The 25,209-nt window shown below is 37.0% G+C and overlaps 1 protein-coding gene across 4 annotated transcripts in view; it reads right to left on the reverse strand.

Moving 5' to 3' along the window:
• Nucleotides 1–25,209, reverse strand: part of LOC135210740 (uncharacterized) — a 98,554-nt gene that overhangs the window by 4,306 nt on the left and 69,039 nt on the right. The window contains exon 1 of one of the 4 annotated variants that reach the window (XM_064243563.1): nucleotides 12,404–12,493. The exons of 2 other annotated variants lie outside the window; for them this stretch is intronic. The gene's annotated coding sequence lies outside the window, so the exon portion shown is untranslated. Of the gene's footprint in view, nucleotides 1–12,362; nucleotides 12,494–25,209 lie in introns of those variants that run through there. One more of the 4 variants, XM_064243562.1, reaches the window with a different exon arrangement.

Here is a 25,209-nt window from a genome sequence, read left to right on the forward strand (position 1 = left end):
TTCAATGTATTAGTTCTGCTTGAAAAAGCCTGAGATACAGGCAAAACAGTCCATGGCAATTTTAAATAAGTGGAAAACACACCAAGATTCTATTACTCATACAAAACTTTGAAGAAGTATTAAAAATGGAAGTAAGGAAATATGAAACATTCTGCATTAAAGAAGTGAACGCTACAAAAGCGATCGAACACAAAAAAATTGTGAAAGTTAAAAACTTATCTAAAAACACACATATGTATATGAATATGTGTATATATACTCAAGTATGGAAATATATATGTATACGTTCTAAGATATGACAGTTACTAGTAACTTTAAAAACATAAGACGGTTGAAGGAGGAAGTACATCTCAGGTGGTCCTAATAATACATTTATTGCGACATTTCAAAACACAAAGGTTTCAATTTCAAGCTATAAAGACCAAAGACTATAAAATTAACATTTAAAGCACTTATACAAATACAAGACATAATACATTATTAATATGGACATTAAAACTAGTTGTAGCAGAACCAACCATCAAGAGAGAAAGGAAGGACAAAAGTCAGAAGGCACAAACCAGAAATGACATGCAACAACTCACGTAAGGTAAACGAGTTGTCGATTCCACTCAGTGCACGTCCCATTATTTGAAAATCTTTGTATTGTCTATTATGTTTGCACTTATTGGCATGCTATCTGATTTAGGAAAATTCGGGTTTAGCAAGTTTGCTACCACTTCTATAGCTAACGCCCTTATGGCAATCAATTCTGACCCTTAGTAACATCTATTTCAGGGACTACAGGTCATCATTTTCTTGGATATCTTTCAAATTAATTACTTGGTCGAAATGACACTGACACAGTATACAAGACACCTCCCGCTAATTTTGTTAATATAGTGCAGCGGTTCCCAAATAGGGGTAAATTACCCCACTGGGGGTAATTTCGCATTTGATTGGGTAATGACAGTTTTCATTTTGACAGGTGCTGTAATAAATATATATAATATATATATATATATATATATATATATATATATATATATATATATATATATATATATATATATATATATATATATACATTTGTATTATTATGATATAAAGAGTAAAAATTTTAATCTTAGCGAACGTTCAGTATCTCTCGCCGGTAATTAGTTGTCACCTCAGAGGAGGGGGGAGACTGGGAGAGTAAGGGGGAGGGCTGCCGCGTGCAACGGACTTTTTTCATATCCGCTCCGAGGTCAGAGGAAGACGGACGCATCATTACACAAAGGATCCATTGCTATTTAAATAGCCTGCGTCTGAGGATGGAAGAATATTTCCCTGATATTAACCCACTCAACTATGCTTGGGCTCAGAATCCATTCACATGTAACACTGAACATCTGCCAGATGAACCAAATGGACTCGCAGAAGAAATACTAGAAATAAAAGCAACCAACCTCATACAAATGGAATTCAACTCCATGAAATTATCTTCCTTGTGGATTAGCCGTAACAAAGAGTTGCCTCTGGCAAGTTTAGAAGCAGTAAAATGTTTTGACCATTTGGTTCAACTTACATGTGTGAGGCCGCCGATTTTTCAGCTCTTTTGACCATCCGAAACAAAGAGAGAAATAGAATGACCCCAGAAAATGACATCAGAAAATTACATCAGATGTGCCCTTACAAAACTATCTCCTCGCATTTGAAATTATCTCAAACCGGTGTAATTTTTCACACTACTGATATTTTTTTTAAGTACATATATTTTTTTCCACTTATTTACATGAAATTATTTGACTTATTTCCAGCAGAAGTATTGATTGATTTATTTGTCATTTTTTCACCCTGATGAACATTATTTCAATTATATATTCTCTCCATTTATTTTCAACCTTATTATATGCATGCATTTTTTAATTTTTATTTTCAACAGAAGTAATAGCATTTCTTGATGTATATGTTTCAATAATTGAATATAAAGAAAGGTTCAACCAACTAGAAGAGTTTATTTTACATTAATCATGTACAAAATAATAGATATGGTGTGGGGGTAACGAGCTTGCTGCTAGCCAGGATTTTGGAAAAAGTTGGGTAATGACCTTGGGAACCGCTGATATGCTGCATTGTCATAGGATGTTGGGCAAGGCCTTTCCTCTTGCCTTTTAAAGACTACGTCGCATGAGTCAGTAGGGTAAAATACAGATTCGCTCCGCTATCCCCCATCCCCTCTCTCTCCCTTTCGCTCTCACCCTTTCTTTAACTCTGGTTTTTTTTTCATCTCTCCCCCCAATACCTCTCTGTAATTTGCAAAATGCAATAAAATTAGTTTTCCATGATATTTTCTAATACCAGCAGATAATTGGAGAGTTCATAATGAGAAGGATAGCAGGTTTGACTTAACGACCATAGTAATGGTTAATTTTTCCCATTGTTTCCTGTTAATAGCAAGGCCAAATGAGATTGCCATAAGGACAATAGCTATCGAACTGAAAGCAAACTTGCTAATCTTGGATTTTCCAACATCAGATAACACGACAATAAATGCAAACATAATATGCAATACGAAGATTTTGAAATATTGGGACGGGTACCCAGTTGCAAGCTCTTGATAACCGTGGAGTCCATTTGTTTGTTTGTATGGTGTTTTTGCATTGCATGGAACCAGTGTTTATTCAGCAACGGGACCAAGGGCTTTATGTGACTTCCGAACCACACATCGAGAGTGAACTTCTGTCACCAGAAATACACATCTCACGCCTCAATGGAATGCCCAAGAATCGAGCTCGTGGCCACTAAAGTCGCATGCCAAGGGCATATAAATCACACCATTGAGGCGCATGTGGAGTCCATGTTTATTAAGCAACTTGTTCCTCAATTGAACACGCAGTCTGCCTTGACATGAACTGTTGCAGATCATTTCTGGTTTGTTCCTTCTGACGACGTTTGTCCTTCCTTTCTCTCTTGATGGTTGGTTATGCTACAACTAGCTTTAATTCCGTTATTTATAATATTTACAAAATATGTCTTGTATTTGTATTTTAGCACTTAATGTTAAACTTTAAATTTTTTGTTTTTATGTCTTGAAAATTAAGCCTTTGTTTTGAAAAGTCGTAATATGTAAATGCATTCTAAGGACGACCCGAGATGTACCTCCTCCTTCAACCATCTTATATATAATGTACACGTATGTATAAAGTCGAACCCCGCTTAATCGCTGCTCAGGATTCACGGGTTCACCTATTCGCAGATTTCTCTGTGGAACGTATTTTTCAATAAATTGCAGAAAATTCCGTAATTCGCTGATTTTTTCATGACTGAATACATTTTTTTTTATAAAAAACATTATACATTTACTAATTTTCAATATTATTAAGATCAATAAGATTAAATAAGGAGAAGATTAAATAAGGAGAAGATTAAATAATAATAATAATAATAATAATAATAATAATAATAATAATAATAATAATAATAATAATAATAACTAATAATAATAATAATAATAATAATAATAATAATGCTGTCCCTGTAATTATACAGATAATAATAAGTACTAAGTTTCAAATATCAATATAATAATAATAATAATAATATAATAATAATAATAATAATAATAATAATAATAATAATAATAATAATAATTTATTAAAAGTAATGGCTACTTCAGCAGCATTACACTTGTAGAGATATTTCTCTGTTTTCCGAATAGCGGCTTTTTCCGTGCTACTTAGACAGGCTAGTAGAGCACCTATGGAGGTCATGATCAAATACAGAGTCAAAATTGGTGTATATATTTGAATTTTACAGATAAACTATGATACCATAGTTATCAAAGTCATTAAGGATATATACACTCTCTTCTCTCTCTTTCTTGAAGCAAGCGAGCTTTCGTCTGGAGCTGCCAGACATCCTCGGGCTGGGAAGCTGAGGGTGGACTGATCTTGGAGCGGTGTCCGTCCTCGTTTATATTTGGGGTTGACAGCAGGGGGTCTGCCCCATGCTGATCTACTATTGGCTGGTGGTGGTAGGTCTTCGTTTTCATTGGTGGCTTGAACCAGGTCTCAAGCCACTTTCCCCGTGTTGATGGTTGCGATGCTGTAAGTCCTGCAGCCCCGTAGACCTCCTTAGCGGCGCGGTTACATTGATGGGCGTTTCGCTGCGCTGCAGGACGTCACAGCTAACTTGATTATGGTTGGCTGCAGGAGTATCTCGTTCGGGGGCGTTTTCTTACGTGGAGTTTTCGTGCTCGGTGGTCTCATTGTTGGTGGCAGATTTTCTCATACTCGTAGAGAGAAGAAATTCTTCCTGCGTCATATTTAGTGTAGGTTTTACTTGCTGGATGAGAAGCGCCTCCAGCAGGCGTAACCAACGGGCATCAGGGGCCTTCCCGATGATCTTCGTGTTTTGGATGATCACATACCACAAGAAGCTGGATGCCAGTTTGTCCGACGAGAGCAAGTTTGAGCGCCTGACAAGAAACCCGACAGACGACATCAAGAGGGAGGCCAACGGGGTCATCAGTGTAGTGAATGCTGCGACTAACGCTGTCCACCTTTCGCCCATACAAGGAGACTACAGCCTGGGTTATCTATACGTTAACATAAAATCTCACAAACCAGGAAACCCCCTCCGGCCGATCATCAGCCAGACGCCTGCCCCTACATACACCTTGGCTAAACGTCTTACCAAATTTTGACCCCCTACGTCCCGAGTCGGTACAGCCTGCAGTCATCAGTAGAATTCCTAGAAGTCATCAAGGACGCCCCTGGCACCGGATTATCGCCTCGGTGGACATAGAGTCCCTGTTTATGAACGTGCCTGTCGACGAAACCATTGACATCATCCTTGAGCGTGTATACAGGAGTCAGTCGACGGCGCCCCTCAACATACCCGAAGCCTCGCTCCATACGCTGCTGGAGATCTGCACGAAGAAGGCCCCCTTTCTCCACCCACCGTGGCCAGATGTACCGCCAAAAGGAAGGCGTAGCAATGGGCTCCCCACTGGGGGTGCTCTTCGCTAACTTTTACATGGGCACTGTGGAGGAACGAGTCTTCGCTAAGATGCAGCAACCCCGCAAATATGGACGATATATCGACGACATCTTTCTTCAAGTTGACGCCGAGAATGAGGTAGAAGCCCTCCATCAGACATTTCAGCAGTGCAGCGTGCTGAATTACACGGTTGAATACAGCACCAACGATCGGCTCCCTTCCTCGACGTCCTTGTGAGTAAGACGGAAGACGGCCTCCGTACTTCCGTCTAAACAAAGAAAACCAACCTAGGACTTTGCCTCAATGGTGACAGCAAGTGCCCCGCCAGATTCAAAAGTACGACCATCAGGGCCTTCATCAGCAGAGCCCTCTCCCACTGCTCGACCTGGCAGGACACTCATCAGGAACTCGACTGCGCCTCCCAAGTACTCGTAAATAACGGGTATTCAAATAAATTAATAAACAGAGAAGTCCATATAGCCCTAGAGAAATGGTACGGTAGTGAGAGCCCGCAATCCCGCCCCCAGGATAATATCAAGCTGTATTATAAAGCCTTCATAAGTTCACATTACCATGAAGAGGAGGACTCAGTTAAGAAAATTATTTCTGAAAATGTATCCCCGACCGACGACACCAAAAATATCGACCTGATTATTTACTAACAGAATCAGAGGACGTGCGCCCTTATGAAAAATAACCCCTCTCCACAGGTACGAGACCCCCTGAAGCAGACGCATGTGGTGCACCACCAGTATACATGCCCAGTCTGCGGTTGCAGCGGCACCTACATTGGTATGACTACCATGCGCCTGTCGAAGAGACTCTCATGCCACGCCCAAGAGGGGGCTATCAAGAATCACGCCGGCACCAAACATCAAGAGGCCATCTCCCAGGATGTGATCATCCAAAACACAAAGATCATCGGGAAGGCCCCCGATGCCCGTCAGTTATGCCTGCTGGAGGCGCTTATTATCCAGCAAGTAAAACCTACACTAAATTCGATGCAGGAAGAATTTTTCCTCCCTACGGATATGAGAAAACTTGCCACCAACAATGACACCACCGAGCACGAAAACTCCACGGAAGACAATGCCCCCAAACGAGATACTCCTGCAGCCAACCATAATCAAGTTAGCCGTGACGTCCTGCAGCTTAGCGAAACGCCCATCAACGTAACCGTGCCGCTAAGGAGGTCTACGTGGCTGCAGGACTTACAGCATCGCAACCATCAACACGGGGAAAGTGGCTTGAGACCTGGTCCAAGCCACCAATGAAAATGAAGACCTACCGCCACCAGCCAATAGTAGATCAGCATGGGGCAGACCCCCTGCTGTCAACCCCAAATATAAACGAGGACGGACACCGCTCCAAGCCCCCTCTGACGAGGCTGACAGAGACTCAAAAAGAATCACTGGAGGTCATTCAAAACAATGCAATGAGGCTCATGCTAGGAGCACCCACATGGACAAGGCTGTGCAACCTCAGGCTTGAAACTAACTTGCCAAAACTAGAGGATAGGATTGCACAGCAAAATGCAAGCACAATGGCCAAGATGTTCCTCTCAGAAAGAGATTCCATCTCGAGGAAAAGAACCAGAGAGGAATTTGCTAAACACCCAGAGATTCAAAGTCCGAGTTCCTATGGTAAGGACCAAAGTGACAACATCAAGAGTCTAGGCATGGCAGAGACACTGCTGCAGCTAGGTCCAGACACAACACAGGGCACACAACAACTACCACCGTGGAAGAAGGACACTGCAATATATAAATACACAAGCCTGCCAAGAGCAAAAAAAGAATGCACAAGAGAAGAGCTAAGAGTGGCAGCCTATGAAGCAATCAGAAACACTGAGACCATAGGGGGACAAACATACTACACTGATGGCACTGTAGATCCTGAGAATCAAACTACGGGAGCTGTAGTATATTCAAGAAACTTCACAGCCTGCTGGAGGACCTCCAACCACGCCTCCACTATGCAGACAAAGTTAACAGCAATAAGACAGGCACTGCTGTACTCACTGGAGAATGAAGAAGGGCCTGTAATCATCCACACCGACTCAAAGTCCTCAATGCAAGCCTTGCAACAACAGAAAAATAAAGAAAACAAGGCACTGCTGTCTGGAATTAAAACACTGCTGCACCAGCACAGCGAAAGAGGAAGACCTGTCACCTTAAACTGGATAACCAGTCACATAGGAATTTCAGGCAACGAGAGGGCCGATGAGCTAGCCAAAAGTACAAAACACATTGACAGAGTGCAAATACATATACAACCTGCACTGCTACAAATCAAGAATGCAATGAAACCACTCTGCAAAGAAAACTTGCTAAAAGACCATCGTGAGTGGGTAGAAAAGAACTCACCATCTGCCAGATGGTATAAGACATCGACTGATCTAGTGCCTCCTCCCATAGACAGGCACACACCAAGAAAACTTGCCGTGATCATCCACAGACTCAGGCTAGGAAATAAAGCCTGCTGGGAAATCGTGGAAAACAATGTCAGACCATGTGAACACTGTCAAGAAGAAACATAGCAACCACTCCTTCACTACCTGCTGGAATGCAGAGAAACAGCACAGGTAAGAGGTGCAGCACAAATTGAATTACTTGCACAAGATGCTGAGCATGCAGCTGCCACAGTCATAATGACAATCATTGAAAACTTAGAAGAGCATGCCCAGATGCTCTACAACCTACCTCCACCAAGGCAAATAAACTAAAAGTGACATCAACCACCCTCATGACATCCCCTCACTGTAAGGCTCTATCCACATCATCCACTATCATTCTTTTAAACTTTACCTACCACTGAAATCCTCCCACAGGGACCCAAGGGAGTAAAGGGTTGGACAACCCCACCTGCACCGCTTCTCTAATATTCGAAAGCCTTACATTCTTTCAAACTTCTACTACAATATGACATGATGGCCCTCTCTTACTGACACCATCATCCTTCCCCTGTTCACTCCTATCTCTACAACTAAAAATATTTCCAATTTCATAAAACTAACCATGAACCTAATGAATCTTTTCAGATCACCTACGGGCCGAACAAGGGAAAGGCCCGTGCCAACAAGAAGTGTTGGCTTAATACAACAACAACAACAACAACAACCGCTCCAAGATCAGTCCACCCTCAGCTTCCCAGCCCAAGGATGTCTGGCAGCCCCAGACGAAAGCTCGCTTGCTTCAGGAGAGAGAGAGAGAGAGAGAGAGAGAGAGAGAGAGAGAGACATAATATCGTTAATGACTTTGATAACTATGGTATCATAGTTTATCTGTAAAATTCAAATATATACACCAATTTTGACACTATTTGATCATGACCTCCATAGGCGCTCTACTAGCCTGTCTAAGTAGCACGGAAAAAGCCGCTATTCGGAAAATAAAGAATCTCTACAAGTGTAACGCTGCTGTAGTAGCCATTACTTTTAATAAAGTATGCGTGAAAGAGGGTCTGCTTCTTAAGTACAATAATAATAATAATTTTACTGTACCTATAATAATAAAATAAAATTACAATTCAGGGGGAGAAACTTATGTAGAAAGAAGCAGGTTTTTATGCTTTGGCTGGTAAAAGAAACAAAAAAAAAGAAAAGAGAGAGTTCTTTCCACTCCATAGGGTCAGGAGGGACCAATCACCCCCCCCCCAGCCCTCCCCCCCCCCCGCCCTTGATAGTCTCTAGGGGACCTCCCTATAGCAAAACCTGTTCGTAGCTAAGCTCCTAAACCGGTTTTCTCACTCGCTCAGAAATTACAGTATTGAAATTATATAACAGTGATTGAATTTATACTAAAACTATATTAAAGTGATATTGAAATAACATTATGATATTAAGGTCATGATGAAATATTAAAATTATATTATTGTAAAGTGTTTTAGGATGATAGTTTAAGGTACACATGTAAACATAATATCAGCTCTCTCTCAGAGTTGCTGTATTCCCTCTTTCTTCTAATTTCACTCTTTTGATATTAAATGTAAGGCAACCCCTCATATATCTCTCTCTCTCTCATGTTCCTGTATTCACTCTCTCTCCAATCATACAAAGTTCAGTAATTTCATCTTTGGGTAGTTCAAACGTTTTAGTGGCAAGAAAAAAAGACTTCATCACAGAATTAATAGATTTTCATATATGTTAACTCGTAAGGGAATTTTTTGCGTTGATATATATCTCTCTCTCTCTCAAGTTCCTGTATTCACTCTCTCTCCAATCATTCAAAGTTCAGTAATTTCATTCTTTTGGTATTCAACGTATGGCAAGGAAAAAAACTATCATCACAGAATTAATAGATCTTCATATATGTTAACCGAAGGGGAATTTTTTGGTTGATGATAATATCGTCCTCTCGTGGGTTCGAATCAGCGCCCAGCGGGCAGAGGAGAAGTCAGGACTTCAGTGATGTTATCGACTTGGCCGAGTCGATAACGTCACAACTGCCATTCTATATTTCTACCTAAACAAAATCCTATAACTGGTGGTCAATAAATGAAATACTGTTATAAATAAAAATTTAAATAACTTATTTTTATATCTAAGATTTAAGAGTTTAATTCGCAATCTCAGGGAAATTTACTATTACTTGAAAACAACACAAAGTTTAATTAATTTTTGAATTAATAATCAAACGAAATTAAATCAAAATTAATTTATCATGAAATTAAATTAAAAGTAAAATTCAAACTAAAGCAACAATTAAAATTTGAAAAAAAATCTAAGTAAATGCAAATTAATTTACAAGTGCAATACTAAATCATTAAGAAACACCTCAGTCAATCAAACCCATTTTGAATGCAAAATAAGTACACAGAAATGTGTGGAAAAAAAACACCAAGAAAACATTGATCACACTTCAAAAGAATTAAATAGAGAATACAAAAAAATTCCAATGTGTAAAAAATGAAATAATTTCACCTTAAATAACCACTATGCTAGTAAGTAATTAAATAAATCGAAAAGTTACGAGTGACCATCAAGTACAAAATCTTTTAAGTTAATGTAATAATCAAAATTCCCCTCGGTAGAGAGAGAGAGAGAGAGAGAGAGAGAGAGAGAGAGAGAGAGAGAGAGACATGACACTGTTTTATAATCTTAATAATTCTTTCAAAACGAGAAATAGAGAGAAAATAAGATTATGAACATCAACAATCTTTAATAATTATACGATTTCAGACAATAAAAGCCACCTAGAATAATATTAATTCTCTTTAAATCGAAAACAAAGACTAAGTGACGTCACTTCCTGTAGATATGGCGTGCTAGTCTTACGTAAATCGAATGTTCTAGAAATCTAGAAGCTATGTGACGCAACTTTACAGAAAGATGGCGGAATAACCACGCGACTTTCGGTCAGACAAAGGCTTTGTCCCTCTCTCTCTCTCTCTCTCTCTCTCTCTCTCTCTCTCTCTCTCTCTCTTCACGTTCTGCATTCTTACTTAGCTTTAAATTACACTTTTGTGCATTCTGAACGTACATTATTTCAACAGTATACTAACTCTAAAAGATAATTTTAATGTGGAATCTGAACATATTGCAGACACTACAACATTTCTTACAATTACTGAGGAATAATATATTATATATATATATATATATATATTATATATATACACACACATATATATATATAATATTATATATATAATATATATGTATTAAATATATATATATATATATATATATATATATATATATATATATATGAGAGAGAGAGAGAGAGAGAGAGAGAGAGAGAGAGAGAGAGAGAGAGAGCAGCAAATATATAAGACTGATAACATTGTTCTGTTTCAACAGAATTACATCTGATAAAAGGAGCCCATAAAAACGCCAAAATATAGAAAATAAGTATACTTATATTTCAGAGACTGTATTTTCCCTCTCTTCAGGCAGATAATGAATGAGTAAAGTTACAGAAAAGGCAGTATTTATACCCAGAGATCCATCCACAGGTAAGCCGTTTGTCTAATCATCCCAGTTGATAATTTGTATTATCAACAGGGATGACTTAGACAAACGGCTTATCTGTGGAAGGGTCTCTGGTATAAATACCGTCTTTTTTGTAACTTTTCCCATTCATTACCCACCTGAAGAGAGAGACAGTATTGTCTGAAATATAAGTATACTGATTTTCTATTTATTTCGGCGTTTTTATGGTCACCTCTTAATATCTATGTGTATATATATATATATATATATATATATATATATATATATATATATATATATATATATATATATATGTGTGTGTGTGTGTGTGTGTGTGTGTGTGTGTGTGTGTGTAGAAACAAATCAGTGGCATTATTTACTATAGACTAATTCAAGAGTTTAAATAAAAAGCCTTAGCAAATAAAACCATTAGCTACAGCAAAAATTGCATGAAACCAAACAGCATATACATATACATAATATACTATGTGTGCATATTGCGTATACATATATGATCAATTTTATTTCAGCTCAAGGCCATATGCATGAATCCTTAACCAACTTCTAACAACACTTATTTCAGACCAAACTGCAGTTACGAAATCACTAACAAACAGCAAAAATCATTGTTATTTCTCCGCGGTGGCTTAGAATTACCAAATCATTTCATCAGGTTTAAATCTCGACAGCTACCGAAAATCTTGGTTTTGGTAAATAAGTTGTTTATAAGAAAGCGCTAATCAGCTGGTAAGATGGAAAATAGGCCTACATATCGATGGGACGTTGGTATGGATTGGAAATGGCTAGTTATCTCCCCTTTGACAAATAAACGTGTGGTACAAAGGACAGCAATAAAAAAATCTGTAATCACGCCAAATTTAAACATTTACATTACAGTTCCGTTCTGGCTACTACTGTCTGTTTACTGTTTATAGTTTCTTCATCATGGTCCTGCAAACTCACTCCAGATTTACACAATAACAGAAACAATCTGAAATTTATATGCTGCAGCGTACTCCACATTATTTGTCTAATCTGCACTGTCCCAACACTCGGAGAATGGTCAAGCAAGTCTCTCCCTTTTTCCCTTTAAAAGACTTGACATTTTCGTATGTGGGATCTTATTGACAAAAGAGTACAAGATACTGAAGCCAAGGACAATAATATATCACCACCAAAGCTTCCTCAATTATTGCTGTATTATATAATAATAAAATACGCATAATGAAATTCACTCTTGAATTGGCTTAGCATATCAGCGACACTTGAGTAACAAGTTAAATGAACATTTTCGATAAACCACTTGTCCTTCACACAGTTCTCACAGGCTTTCAACTACACCATGAGGTACAACACCAATTACATCACTACAGATCCAGTTAGATGTTTCAGTGTAGTTTTTCAGTACTATTTAGTGAAGTACGCTTACACAAAATATGCTTTGGTCTAAGGAAAGTCTTAAACTTACAGAATTAACGACTGCTTTCCCAAAAGAACACCACACCTTACCAGGATAAGAGCACAGGGAAACTAACATGTCTGGAGGACTGAGATGGGGGAAGAGCTTCAACAACACGACAGGGACCATACACCAAGTCACCAACCAGTAAGTTATGATCTGTAGGCCCTTTTACTAGTCATCCCCCGTCCCAACCCCCACCCCCTCTTACTCCTTATCATTATTCCCTTCTTCCCCTAGCCTCCAAAGCTTCTTCAATCCCCCTTAATCCTTGCTCCAGGAATTCTGACACTTTTGAAGAAGACGACCGCATGGGGGTTTTTCCTGTCATGAACCAACTCACCCTAACGTATTTATCTTCCCTATACGGAATTTCATTTATCCTTCTGGGGAAAATCATTAGAAAGGGAGCTCTTGCACTTACTGGAATTCGTTATCTAAAGTATCCACTCCCCGAGTGCTCTCTTCCTTGCAGACCTTGTCAACCGAATCCAGTTGTATACTTCGGCACCCAGAGGTACTGAAGTCATAATGTAAAAGCTTCTTTTAATCATAACAAGACGTTTGACACCGCTGTATTCTTTTCCTGGCCCCACCCTAACGATCTGAGAATGTTGAACATTTAGTACTACTTTCTAACGATCTGATAACGTTGAACATTTAGTACTACATTCTAACGATCTTGAAATGTTGAACATGTGAGACTACTTATAACTATACTCTGGCTACAAAAGATTGAGACTCGAGGGTGATTAGCACTGCTGCATATTTTCTTAAACTCGTTCAAACTTTTCAAGAAAAAAGGGTGAGAATCTGGATGATTAAGGGAAGTGACCACGGGTCACTCTAATGAGGGGATTGTCTGTCACCTCCCTCCATTTGACGGTACAAAAGCAAATCACAGAGATCAAAACATTATACTTGGATCTTGCTGTACATTTTTTCGAATTCCTTGATGATGATGTATACATATAACTGTTATATTTATAAGTGCATAATGTTAACCTTAACCTCGAGGTCAATCCTAAAAATGTACCTTTCTGGAGTAGGAATAAATACATCCTTTGGCAAGATGGGAGACGTGTCAAAGCCGCTAATTGTGGGTAGGTCTCAACCATTCGTTAGTTGGCCTTGGCCAGGGTATACCTTCATCAGGGCCTATATAGTATTGGCCTTGACCTTCATAACCGTCTTTCTCAAGTCGTTGTCAACTCTCTCTCTCTCTCTCTCTCTCTCTCTCTCCACCACCACAACGCACACTTTGTTTACACAGTTGAGTTGCCAGTCGCTAACCATTTCCCCTGCCATAAAAGAACCTCTCTCTCTCTCTCTCTCTCTCTCTCACACACTCTCTACAGCTAATGCAGTTTCTTTGCCTCTATATGAAAAGGATATATGTCGTTTATACCATAAAAACGGGAAGACAGACAGTAAGCAAAAGGTTTTTGATAAAGAACCAAAATCAAGCGGTAGGATGGAGCTAAAGTAGACTAATAAAGTGGTGTCAAATGTACAAAATTCATGGTATATAAATTATATTGAACTATATATATATTTATAGGATTTTGAAAGAACCCCTATACAGATTTGTCCGAGAAATGATTATTTTCGCCTACTCGGGGAGTAAGCCTACAAACTACTTTGTTGTTGCTGGGGTATGGGCGGGGAGGGATTGAAAAAGCCCTATTGATAAGCCTAAAACGGTCTGAAAAGGTTGTTTCGCGTTGAGTTAAAGATACGGGAATTATAGGACAGGATTTAAGATTTATCTATAAAAATAAAAAATATAAAAAACGTGCGTTTTAAACAGTACAGAAAAATGATTTCTAATAAAGCATAATGTATACCTCAACTGGAAAGTCCTATTCATTTTTATTACCAGAAGAGTATCATTCAATGCCCTTGACTCAACCATACAGGACAGAGAATCGTGGATCTACATTTTTCTTAATATTTACAACACGAGAAAAAGAAACACCATTATTTGATAATATTCCAAGATTAATTAACAGATGTGATTAACGGATGTTGCAACAAGAGTGAGTGAAAGAACCATGTTTCGGGTTTTATTTGAAATATATATACAAAGTTGAATATCAAATATTACTTATCTTTACTTTACATGTAAAAAATTTATAAGAAAATATTCTTATTGTATATACTTAATGAGTATTATGTGCAACGCATATGATACTCAAATATCAGGATACGTGTATTTTTATCATAATGTGAACATTAAAACTCTCTCAGTATATTAAATTATATTTAAATATACATATATATATATAGATATATATATATAATATATATATATATATATATATATATACATTCCAATAGCGGTTCCAGCAAGACAACAGCTCACGTGATAAATTAATTAGAGACGTTTCGTGCCCCAAGACATTGGCACATCATCAGTCTGGAATAAAATTTATTCTTTTAAAAAAAAACATTAAACTAAAGTAAAAAGTACAATCCAAAAATACGAATTATTGACAGAAAATTAAAAGTATTAGAAGACTACCTATTAGTTCAGAGAAGAGGAGCAGAACGACTAGAAACGTGAGGACCGACCGAACTACACTTCAGGCCAACGAAAGGGGAGTGGCAGAGACGTAATTGTTTAAATTAGGTGATACGCCTATCACCTAATTCAAACAATTACGTCTCTGCCACTCCACTTTCGTTGGCCTGAAGTGTAAGACCGGTCCTCACGTTTCTAGTCATTCTGCTCTTCTTCTCTAAACTGATAGGTAGTCTTCTAATACTTATAATCTTCTGTCACTAATTCATATTTTTGGATTGTACTTTTTACTTTAGTTTAATGTTTTTTTTTTAAATAATAAATTTTATTCAAGACTGATATGCCAATGTCTTGGGGCACGAAACGTCTCTAATAAATTGATCATGTGGGCTGTTGTCTTGCTGGAACCCCTGTTGGAATGTATAGCTGTCTGCCCGCTGTCATAATATATATATATATATATATATATATATATATATATATATATATATATGCATTAAGCTACAAATGTCCTCTAATATCCAATTCGCTCTACCTCGGAATTAATACATTTTCATATATGTTAACCGAAGGGGAATTTTTTTCAGTTGATAATAATTTTGTCCTCTCGTGGATTCCAACCAGCGGACAGACATAGGATAGAAATGAATAGGCCTCATGACATGAGACTCAAACAGCCAAGCATCCCCAAACTGACTCGTCCAGAGCGATAAGGATGGCGGAAAAATATCTCCCCCCCCCCCCCCCCCCTCCCCCACCCCACAATGCCAGACTCTCCAGAGGTGCCACGACCGACAGTAACGACAATCATTTATCAGTGTTGCCAACCCGACCAGTTCGGAATTCCCTGAACCACAAACAAAAAATGTCCCAGAATTCTTCATTTCATATATTGACTTATATTTCCCAGGAAATAAGTATAAAAAAACATATGGGATTTCAATTTAGAATTCATGCTAGAAGATTACTAATAGAAATAAAATCACATTTCTCTTGGGGGAAACTAAAAAGTTACTTTTTTTAAAAGTAAAGCTTATCAATAATATTAATGAGAATCACTTTAGCAGCATTATGCTCAGACATAGCCAGAGTTGTTTGCAAAATTATTATAAACAAGTAAGGTTTACATAAGTAGCCCAAGTAACTTTTAACACCATTTCCAAGTTTAGGCTACGTATGTATAGGCCTAGTGACCTGCTATTCGTCAACTGTTGATGCCATGCTAGTGTAGGCTGATGAATGGGGGTGGGACTGCCATAGGCCTCTTGTAGGCTTCTCCCCATTAGGACCCCTGATTCCCCAAATCTAGGAAAAATTCCCATTGGTAAAGGAAATTGACAGTAAAAGGTTTTTGAAAGGTGCGACAGGAAGGAAAACCTCAAAGCAGTTGCACTATGAAGATAGAAGAAAGGTAATACGAAGTGAGGTACAGTAAAAAATAAAAAAAAAGGGGGGGGGGGGTTACAGGGGGGGGGGGGGGGGGGGGACTAAGGTGCCGAAGGCACACTGTAAAGAACCTATAAGTTATGCCTACAGTGCACCGCATGAGATGCACTGACGGCACTATCCCACCCCTTATGCGGTTAGTCTTTTGGAATCATTCGAATTACACCAGACAAAAAGGATGAAGCAATACGGCAATAGGCATCAATGAAATGAAGATGATGACATTCTCCAGGAACACAGAGATGAGTGGAGAATTCCAGAGAACGTCGTGTTGAAGAAGAGATTGAAATGAATAAACTGTTAGTCTACAGACTCAAAGTAATAACTGATAGGCGCTACATAGGACAATTCGGTACTATTATATAGGACAGTTAGGTGTCAGACAATCCGGTAAAAGCTTTATCATCAAAAAGATTAGCACAAATACACAATGTATAATAACTGCTTATTTATCAGTGGTGAAAAAGAAAAGAATTTATAATACTTAAAAAAAACCTGCTATTAACATTTATATGTTTAATAAAAATAAAATTGACAAAATGAATTTTTGCATTTATTACTTAACACAAGATTTAAAAACAAAAGAATCTTAATACTTGATATTGCATGATAACACTTAAAAAAAATGTCAACATGTCTTCTTCCATACTTGGATGGTTGCTGGAGACTGACTGCTTTCATTAACGCGAAATGCCTCTTCTAAACCGCATATGGCCTAGATTTTTCAGAAAGGTTAAATACTTGTCGAATAATGAAGTATATTTTACAAGAAGGGTTTCTCAAGATACCACGAAGAATACACATGTGGTGTTATCAGTAATGCAACGTTCATGTAGGATTCGTCTTCCAATCGAAAATTAAGAATCTATACTCGTTTCCACCTCCTTCTGTCGTCTCTCCCTTCCCCTCGCTGGTCCTATACACGAATTATCATGACACAAATGACACAAATTATGACACCAATGGTTGAGGAATGTCGTCGGCTTCCACCAACCACTCGTGACGGTCAGCGCTCGAGGGTGATTAGCACTATGTCATATTTCCTTAAACTCGATCAAACTTTTCAGGAAAAGGGGTGACAATTTGGTAGCTTTGGCATAATTTTTGAGCGGAACTTCCATTTCCTCGTGTATGGATGATTAAGGGGAGTGACCACTAAGGGTCACAGTACTATAAGAGGATTTTCTCGATTGTCTGTCACTTCCCTCCATTCGTCGGTACAAAAGCAAAACATGGAGATAAAAACATTATACTACTTGGACCTTGTACTACATTTTTCGAGTTGCTTGGCGTAAAATTTAATTAGGAGAATATATACATACATACATATATATATAACTGCCTGCTTGTCTATTGATTATAATGGTATAAGACAGCGACAGTTTGTATGTCTTTTCTTACGAATGTTGTTCGTAAGCATTGTTGGTTCTACTTTCCCTTCTCGTCTGAGTGATATCTAGTAGATTTGGTTCTTCTTTAGAATAAGGGAGATGACTCAAACGGACTGAGTATAACATTAACAACTTTATTTCTTAGCTCCATCACTGGAGTATAGAGATGGTTTGGTCGGATGACCGCTCCGTTGAGAAATCTAAGTTGAACTGAAATATAGAAGCATCGCGTCGATAGCGGAACATTAGCTATCTCAGCGATTTATAACATAACATGAATAAAATGAACACGTAGCCTGCCGGCTCGGAAGTCATGAGTTTCCGCTGTGGGTTAACAGGTCAACCGCTTCCCATGGAAGGTATTGTGACTAGTTTACAAACTCAGAAAATGATAGGACGTGCAAACGCAAACCAGGCTACTGCAAGCATTGCATAGCATGGTCTAGTTTCACGTCCTGTTTATGGTTATGCGGTGACACTCCTAATTCGCCAATGACCCCTTAGGTCATGGGTTTATTTACAGATATGGAATTCATCTGTATTTAAAAATGTATATATTACATATATACACATATATATACCCTAATTAAATTTTGCATGTGTATGCATATATATATATATATATATATATATATAATAAATATATATATATATATATATATATAGATATATATATATATATATATATATATATATATATTATATAGCTATAAACGTTAAACTAAGCATACATACACTTACCATATATTATTTTAAAACAAAGCCACTTGTAAATAAAAGCAAAAAGCTAGACATTGCGCTCGTATGTCCACTCTCAGGATTAACCTTAACCTCGAGGTTAATCCTGTAAATGTACCTTTTTGGATTAGGATTAAATACCTCCTTTGGCAAGATGGGAAACGTGTCAACGCCGCTAACTGTATGAAAGTCACAACCTTTCGTAGCTAGAGTTTACATCCTATTTTCTTTTCTTTCTAGATGAACCTTTTCCGTTCATATCTTTGTAATAACTTGATTACCGTCCCCTAAACTTAACCAATCCAAAGACTGTTTTTTCTACTTGATATCTATATATTAAAGAAAACCTAATTCCCCAAATTCAGTCCATAATCTACCTCCGAAAATAATATTCAAAACTATGCCAAAAACTCTGCTTCTTTCTGGCGAGACTACCTCATTTCTCCCGCGAGTTTCGCAGCTGAAAGTCGCCTCTCGCTACTTCTAACTGGCTTCATTTCCTCACGTCTTTGTAACGCTGTCACCAAGTGGCCCTACATCCCTAAATTTGATTTGATAAGTAACTGGTGCTCTTTCCTCAGATCCAATACATAATTTTTTTGACTGAGAAACATTTTCACTGCAATCCATATTTCTAAAAGGAAAACAAAGTCAGTCATCATCCGATGAAGAAGCTGACGCCAGTCAGTAAATTACTAAAGAATTATTTCTAATTTTTCATAAATAAATCCTTTATGAAGGCTAACACACACATACTACACAGTAATGTTTTTTAATTTGAAATAAAAATGCAGAAAAATAGAAAATTACTGAGAGAACCATAAAATATAACTTTGAGACAATCCTGATGATATGGCAACATTATCGTACAGGGGATTATAATGCTCCAGGTCATGAAACATCGAGTAGGTTTGCGACGATGCCAAACATCCTCAAGACTTTTAATCTGACTCAAGCTAATCCCAGGCATCCTTCCGTTCCGGGTCCTTTATTACGGTCGTAAAATTTCCTTTTTAATCCCATAATCTGAATCTTTCCAGTCACACAAAAGCTGAATGGTTGTTGTGGATTAAGTTGACCTTGTGTTTCGAAAACAGCTCATAAGGTTGATTGCTTTGTTTATTTTAAAAACATTCATGTAAAAAAAATTTTTTTAGGAAGAGTTTGAGCTCCATATAAAGTACGGGAGACAAGTAAGTGTCCTTAAATACATATCCCAGTTTTTCTACAACTTTTAAGAGATCCATCTCGGATGAAAATAACAATTTAACGCTCTGTACCCTACGATCAATCTCGTTCAGTACAATACTGGAATTTTAATGTACTAAATGTTTTCGAGATTTATTACTCATAAAGCTTTAACTTTTATTCTTTATATAATTTGAATTCTGATTGAATCAGTTTATATTTGAACATTATCAAATGTGTAGTCACGTTCTTGAAGATATCTGTAGCCTGGCATCGTCATTCTCTCTCTCTCTCTCTCTCTCTCTCTCTTACCATATTTGTTGTAGAATTGATGAATGTGCCAAACATGAAATATTTCATAAAATAATATTTTTCTCCATTAAAACAATTTCTTGGATGTTAGGATAATGAAACGATAAAATTAATAGACATTTTCTTTAAAATAAGGCACTGTTTTAGTATTAAAAAAAATTGTCTCGGTTAACAGGAAGTAAATTCTCATATGAGGATGAAACCTCTAACATAGAAACAAGGAGATAAAACAAATGTATTCGGTGTAATCAATACAGATTTTTCCCATAAAATAAATTGTTTATAAAAATATGTGTTGTTTACCATCACAGGATAAAACTAAACAACAAAATAAAACAGAAGTTTTCATCAAATTAAATAAAGATAATCAGATGAAGTTACTTCTATTATAACAAATGAATCAGCAAACTGATTCACGGCAATATCATTCTCTGTGTCTTTTATAATGATGTTCTCAACATGATTAATGGCATTTTCCCAATTTTCTGGTGTCACGCGTGACAGTGCCTCTTGCAGCAAAGATGTTAGATCTGCCATTTTAAATGTATTTCTTTTGGCTACATAAATTTTAACCTGCGCCCAAATGAGTTCAGTTGCACTATAATGGCAGTGATAAGGTGGCAGCCTTACGACCTTGTGGCCTTTTTCCAAAGCTATCTTGTCGATGACATATTTTGAAGCATTTACATGTTTCACGGCTTTCACCATTTCAAGCAATTCACACTTCGTCAGATATTCTGGGGATTTTCACCTTTATTTCTTAACCAGTCTTGGATCGTTCCCTTTGTGCTTGCCATGGTAGGAGGTCTGTCACTGCACTGGATGGTATGATGCGTTATCCATAATTATAACGGACTGTCGTGGTATATTGGGTATGAGCTGCTCTCGGAACCATTTTTCGAATATAATGTGATTCATTTGGTGGTTATAGTCACCGTCGTTCTTTGCTTGGAATACCAACTGTACATTTAGCACGAATCCTTGCTCAGATCCAGCATGCAAAATGATATTTCTACTCCCTTTCCCGCTTGGTAGGTTTATTCCAGTGGCTGCTGTCGAACTTTCATCCATCCAACACTTGGTGACTGTATAATTCTGATTAATCCAGGTTTCATCCAGAAATATAACAGACTTATTTCCTGTACCCCTAATACTTTTCATTTCTCGTAGGAACTTGGTCCTGGCACTTGCAATATCACTTCTCTCCAGTAGAAATTTCCGCCCGTTAACTCTTCCGTATTTAAATCCAATTTCTTTAAGTGTCTTACGTAAAGATTCTCTGCATCCACTAAATCCAATATTTTCTTTTACTTCAAATAGAATGCTATCCAGCCTTGGAATTTCCTTTCTGACGTCATAACCGAGAACTGTCCTTCGTAAAACGCACTGATCAAATCCATCGATTTTGGTTATAGTTGGTGGTCTTTTCCTTTTCTGTACGTAAAAACGGGAGCCTCATTTTCATTTTCCTCTAAGCTGTCTTTTCCTTCCTTACAAATGTGATATATTGTACTTCTGCATTGCTTAGTTGCATCCATTGCACGTTGCACTGCCTTGTCAAAACCAGGCATAACAGTTTTGTTTTCTTTCTCCCTTTTGAAGTAATCGTGGACATTGAATATGACTTCTCGTGCCTGAGCACTCAAATTGCTGCCGTGGGGAGCCTTCCATCTTAAACCGTCACGCTTGGGTATCAGAACCAAAGTGATAAGCTTCCTGACCTGAGACAAAGAGAGAGAGATGTGGCAAAGTGTATGCCAAATCTACACTGATTTTTCACCCTAAGTGAGATTTAATGAACGAAATTTGCGCAAAGCGGCAACGTCGGAAACCTACTCTATGTTTCATGACATTCTGGACAGACTATAGTGTATATGAATCCATATACCCACCCTACATATCAGACTGACCAACTTTCTTGGTAGACGATGTAAATATGAGAAGAGAAGGAAGAGAGAGAGAGAGAGAGAGAGAGAGAGAGAGAGATGTCCATCTGTGAAGTTTATGCACGCGCGTATTATATATATATAAATATATATATATATATATATATATATATATATATATATATATATATATATATATATATATACATATTGGAGTAGGGAGACGCGTTCTGTCTTTCATCCATTTATTAGCGCCGACGTTTCGTATCCGCTTGATACATTTTCCAGGCTGCACCAGGAGGCTGCTAAAAGTCCGAATTTCCTCTCATCAAGGAATTAGCCATAGAACGGGTTGTCGACTATCAAATCCAGAACAATCTGACATAAGAAATCACAGTAAAAGTTGCAAAACACACATAGATGACAGTCATTTTAATATTGTAGGAAGAACCCGACATATAGACGAACTAACCACCCTTGAATCAATAATAATCAAGCTAACTGTACCTTCTCTTAACCACCAATCGTCTTCCACCCAACTGTTTATTGCCTAATTGCCTGTTGTTTTGTTTACACTCCCTTCCATAACAATTTTTCGTGTCAGTTCTCCTTCCGCTACCGCTGTGGGTAGGCGTCTTGTTCGTTCTATTATTATTATTATTATTATTATTATTATTATTATTATTATTATTATTATATATTTTTCTATTATTATATTATTATTATTATTCTTTAACTAATTTGTTTCTCTGTATTCGCTCCTAGCCCTTTCACTGTTATTCTGTGTTTCTGTTTTTACTCTGTTTTTATTCTTAATTTATTAAAAGGTTTTTAATTTTGGTGTTGGTAAACATTGTGTGTATCTTTTTACTTATACGCAATTGATGTGTAATCGTTTCAGCCTGGAAAATGTATCAAGCGGATACGAAACGTCGGCGCTAATAAATGGATGAAAGACAGAACGCGTCTCCCTACTCCTATATGTCTATCCCTGAGTGATTGCTCCTGTCTCCATACTTTTATATATATATATATATATATATATATATATATATATATATATATATGTGTGTGTGTGTGTGTGTGTGTATATACGTATGTTTATGTGGTGTATGTATGTTTGTGCGTATGCATCATGTGTGTATGTATGTCCACGCACTCGACATGTAGAGCAAATTACGGGAAAATTAGTAAAGTAACAGCAGTGCTTTGCCTTCCCCAGGACCCACTGGTTTTCCCTAATACCTACTTCTATGTTTATCGGTCTTCTTGAAGGGTTCACCCACTGACTAATTATATATGAGTAATTGGAACTTGTCATGTATAACTGAGTATGTTTCATTGATAACGTGTGTACAGACACGTTATATTTACAAATTACACGAAAATTATGTAATTAAGTACTTATTACAAAATATGTAGGTTAAACATATTTATATAATAGTTATTTTGCCAAAGGAAAGATGTATAAAATCAGTGTATCTATTGGTAAATGTCAGAGACAAACACACTAAAAGAATACACAAGAACAGAAAAAGAAGGCGGACAAATATAAACAAACAAGCCAGTTATGCTATGAACAGGGGAACAGCCGATGATTGGCAATTTAATGTAGGAACAATTCTTTTTATTAGCAGACTTTCCCAGAGACGCAGTTCTCCAGGTTACTTGACTTGGCCAATTATTTTGAAGTTGTCATATTTGATCGATGTCTTGCAACTTCTAGCGTGCGATCTTATATTGGAAAGTTCGAGATTAGACAATCTGCAGCCCGTACGATAATCCCGAACTTTCTAATATAAGATCGCACGCTAGAAGTTGCAAGATATCGATCAAAAATGACAACTTCAAAATAATTGGCCAAGTCAAGGAACCTGGAAAACTGCTTCTCTGGGAAAGTCTGCTAATAAAAAGAATTGTACCTACATTAAATTGCCAATCATTGGCTGTTCCCCTGTTCATAGAATAACTGGCTTGTTTGTTTATATTTGTCCGCCTTCTTTTTCTGTTCTTGTGTATTCTTTTAGTGTGTTTGTCTCTGTCATTTTGAGAGGTGCACCTTGCTCTTCATTTTAAGTTCGTTTTTACCTTTATTTTTTCTTTTATTGAGTTTAGTTTTTTAAGGATCATTTTAAGCTTTCTTGGTTTTTAATGTGTAAATGTATTTAAGTGTGATTCAGTATTTAAGTTTAACTTAGTTTCCATTTTAAGTTTTCTTATGCTTTATATATGTTTCTTTAATTATGTGCTCGGATGCTCCTTTTTATATAGATGTCCTGATGATGTGACCATGGGTCAAGAAACAGCGTTGGCGAATAATGTGTAATCAAATGTATGTGTATATGTTCTCCTGCCTACTAAAATAAATATATATATATAAATATATATATATATGTATATATATATATATATACACGAATATACGCAAATATACCGTATAACCCCACACTTTTCTTACTCTGTAATATGTTATATTTTAAAAGGGCCTGCTGTAAAATCACTTACACGAAATTTTTAATATTTAACGTTCACTTAGTTACACGGAACTGAACTACACAAAAGATGCTTGACTTCCTGTTCGCCATCTTTTGTTTACTTCCTTATCTGTGATAAACAGCAATTTGTCTTTTCTAGCAGGACTATGGTAGTAACATCATTTGTTACTGAAGCAGTGATAGCTACCCCAAGTGCATACTATCGTTGTAACAGTTCCCACATAAATAATGAAACAATAATAACTTCTGCTTGGGAGACATCAAATTGCTCTTTAATTTAAAAAAAAAAATCAATTGCATTACAGAAAAGGTAGCAATACATGAATTGTACATATTAACAACATTGTATATATATATATAAAGATAAATGCCACGAAGGCATTTATCTATATATATATATATACAATATATATATATATATATATATATATATATATATATATAAATATAAAGGTATAAGCCACGAAGGAAAAATAAACAACGGAGTTTCTGCAAGATTTCGACTTAACCTTCTTTACTCAGCAGATAAACTGACTTACATGACGAATTGACAGTACAGGAAAGTTCGTATAACTGACAGATAGGGATTATAAGGAGATTAGTACCTAGAATCCGGCACACCTGGAGAATGAGTAACCATTCCAAACAAACATAAACATGCGTACAAACAAAGAGATTAAGTCAATCTGCTCAGACACAAGGACAAGACAATTAAAGGATTATATAGGGGGACAGCTATTCAGAACTTTGGTAAACAAAAACTTATTCACAATAACATATTCACAATATATATTAAAACATACATATACAATGAAGATATCTCTAAGGCAACTAATTTGTATTTAAATCTGTAATTATATCTTTGAGGTCATTCTT

The sequence above is a fragment of the Macrobrachium nipponense genome, chromosome 4 (assembly GCF_015104395.2).
Source record: "Macrobrachium nipponense isolate FS-2020 chromosome 4, ASM1510439v2, whole genome shotgun sequence".
NCBI classification, from domain to species: domain Eukaryota; kingdom Metazoa; phylum Arthropoda; class Malacostraca; order Decapoda; family Palaemonidae; genus Macrobrachium; species Macrobrachium nipponense.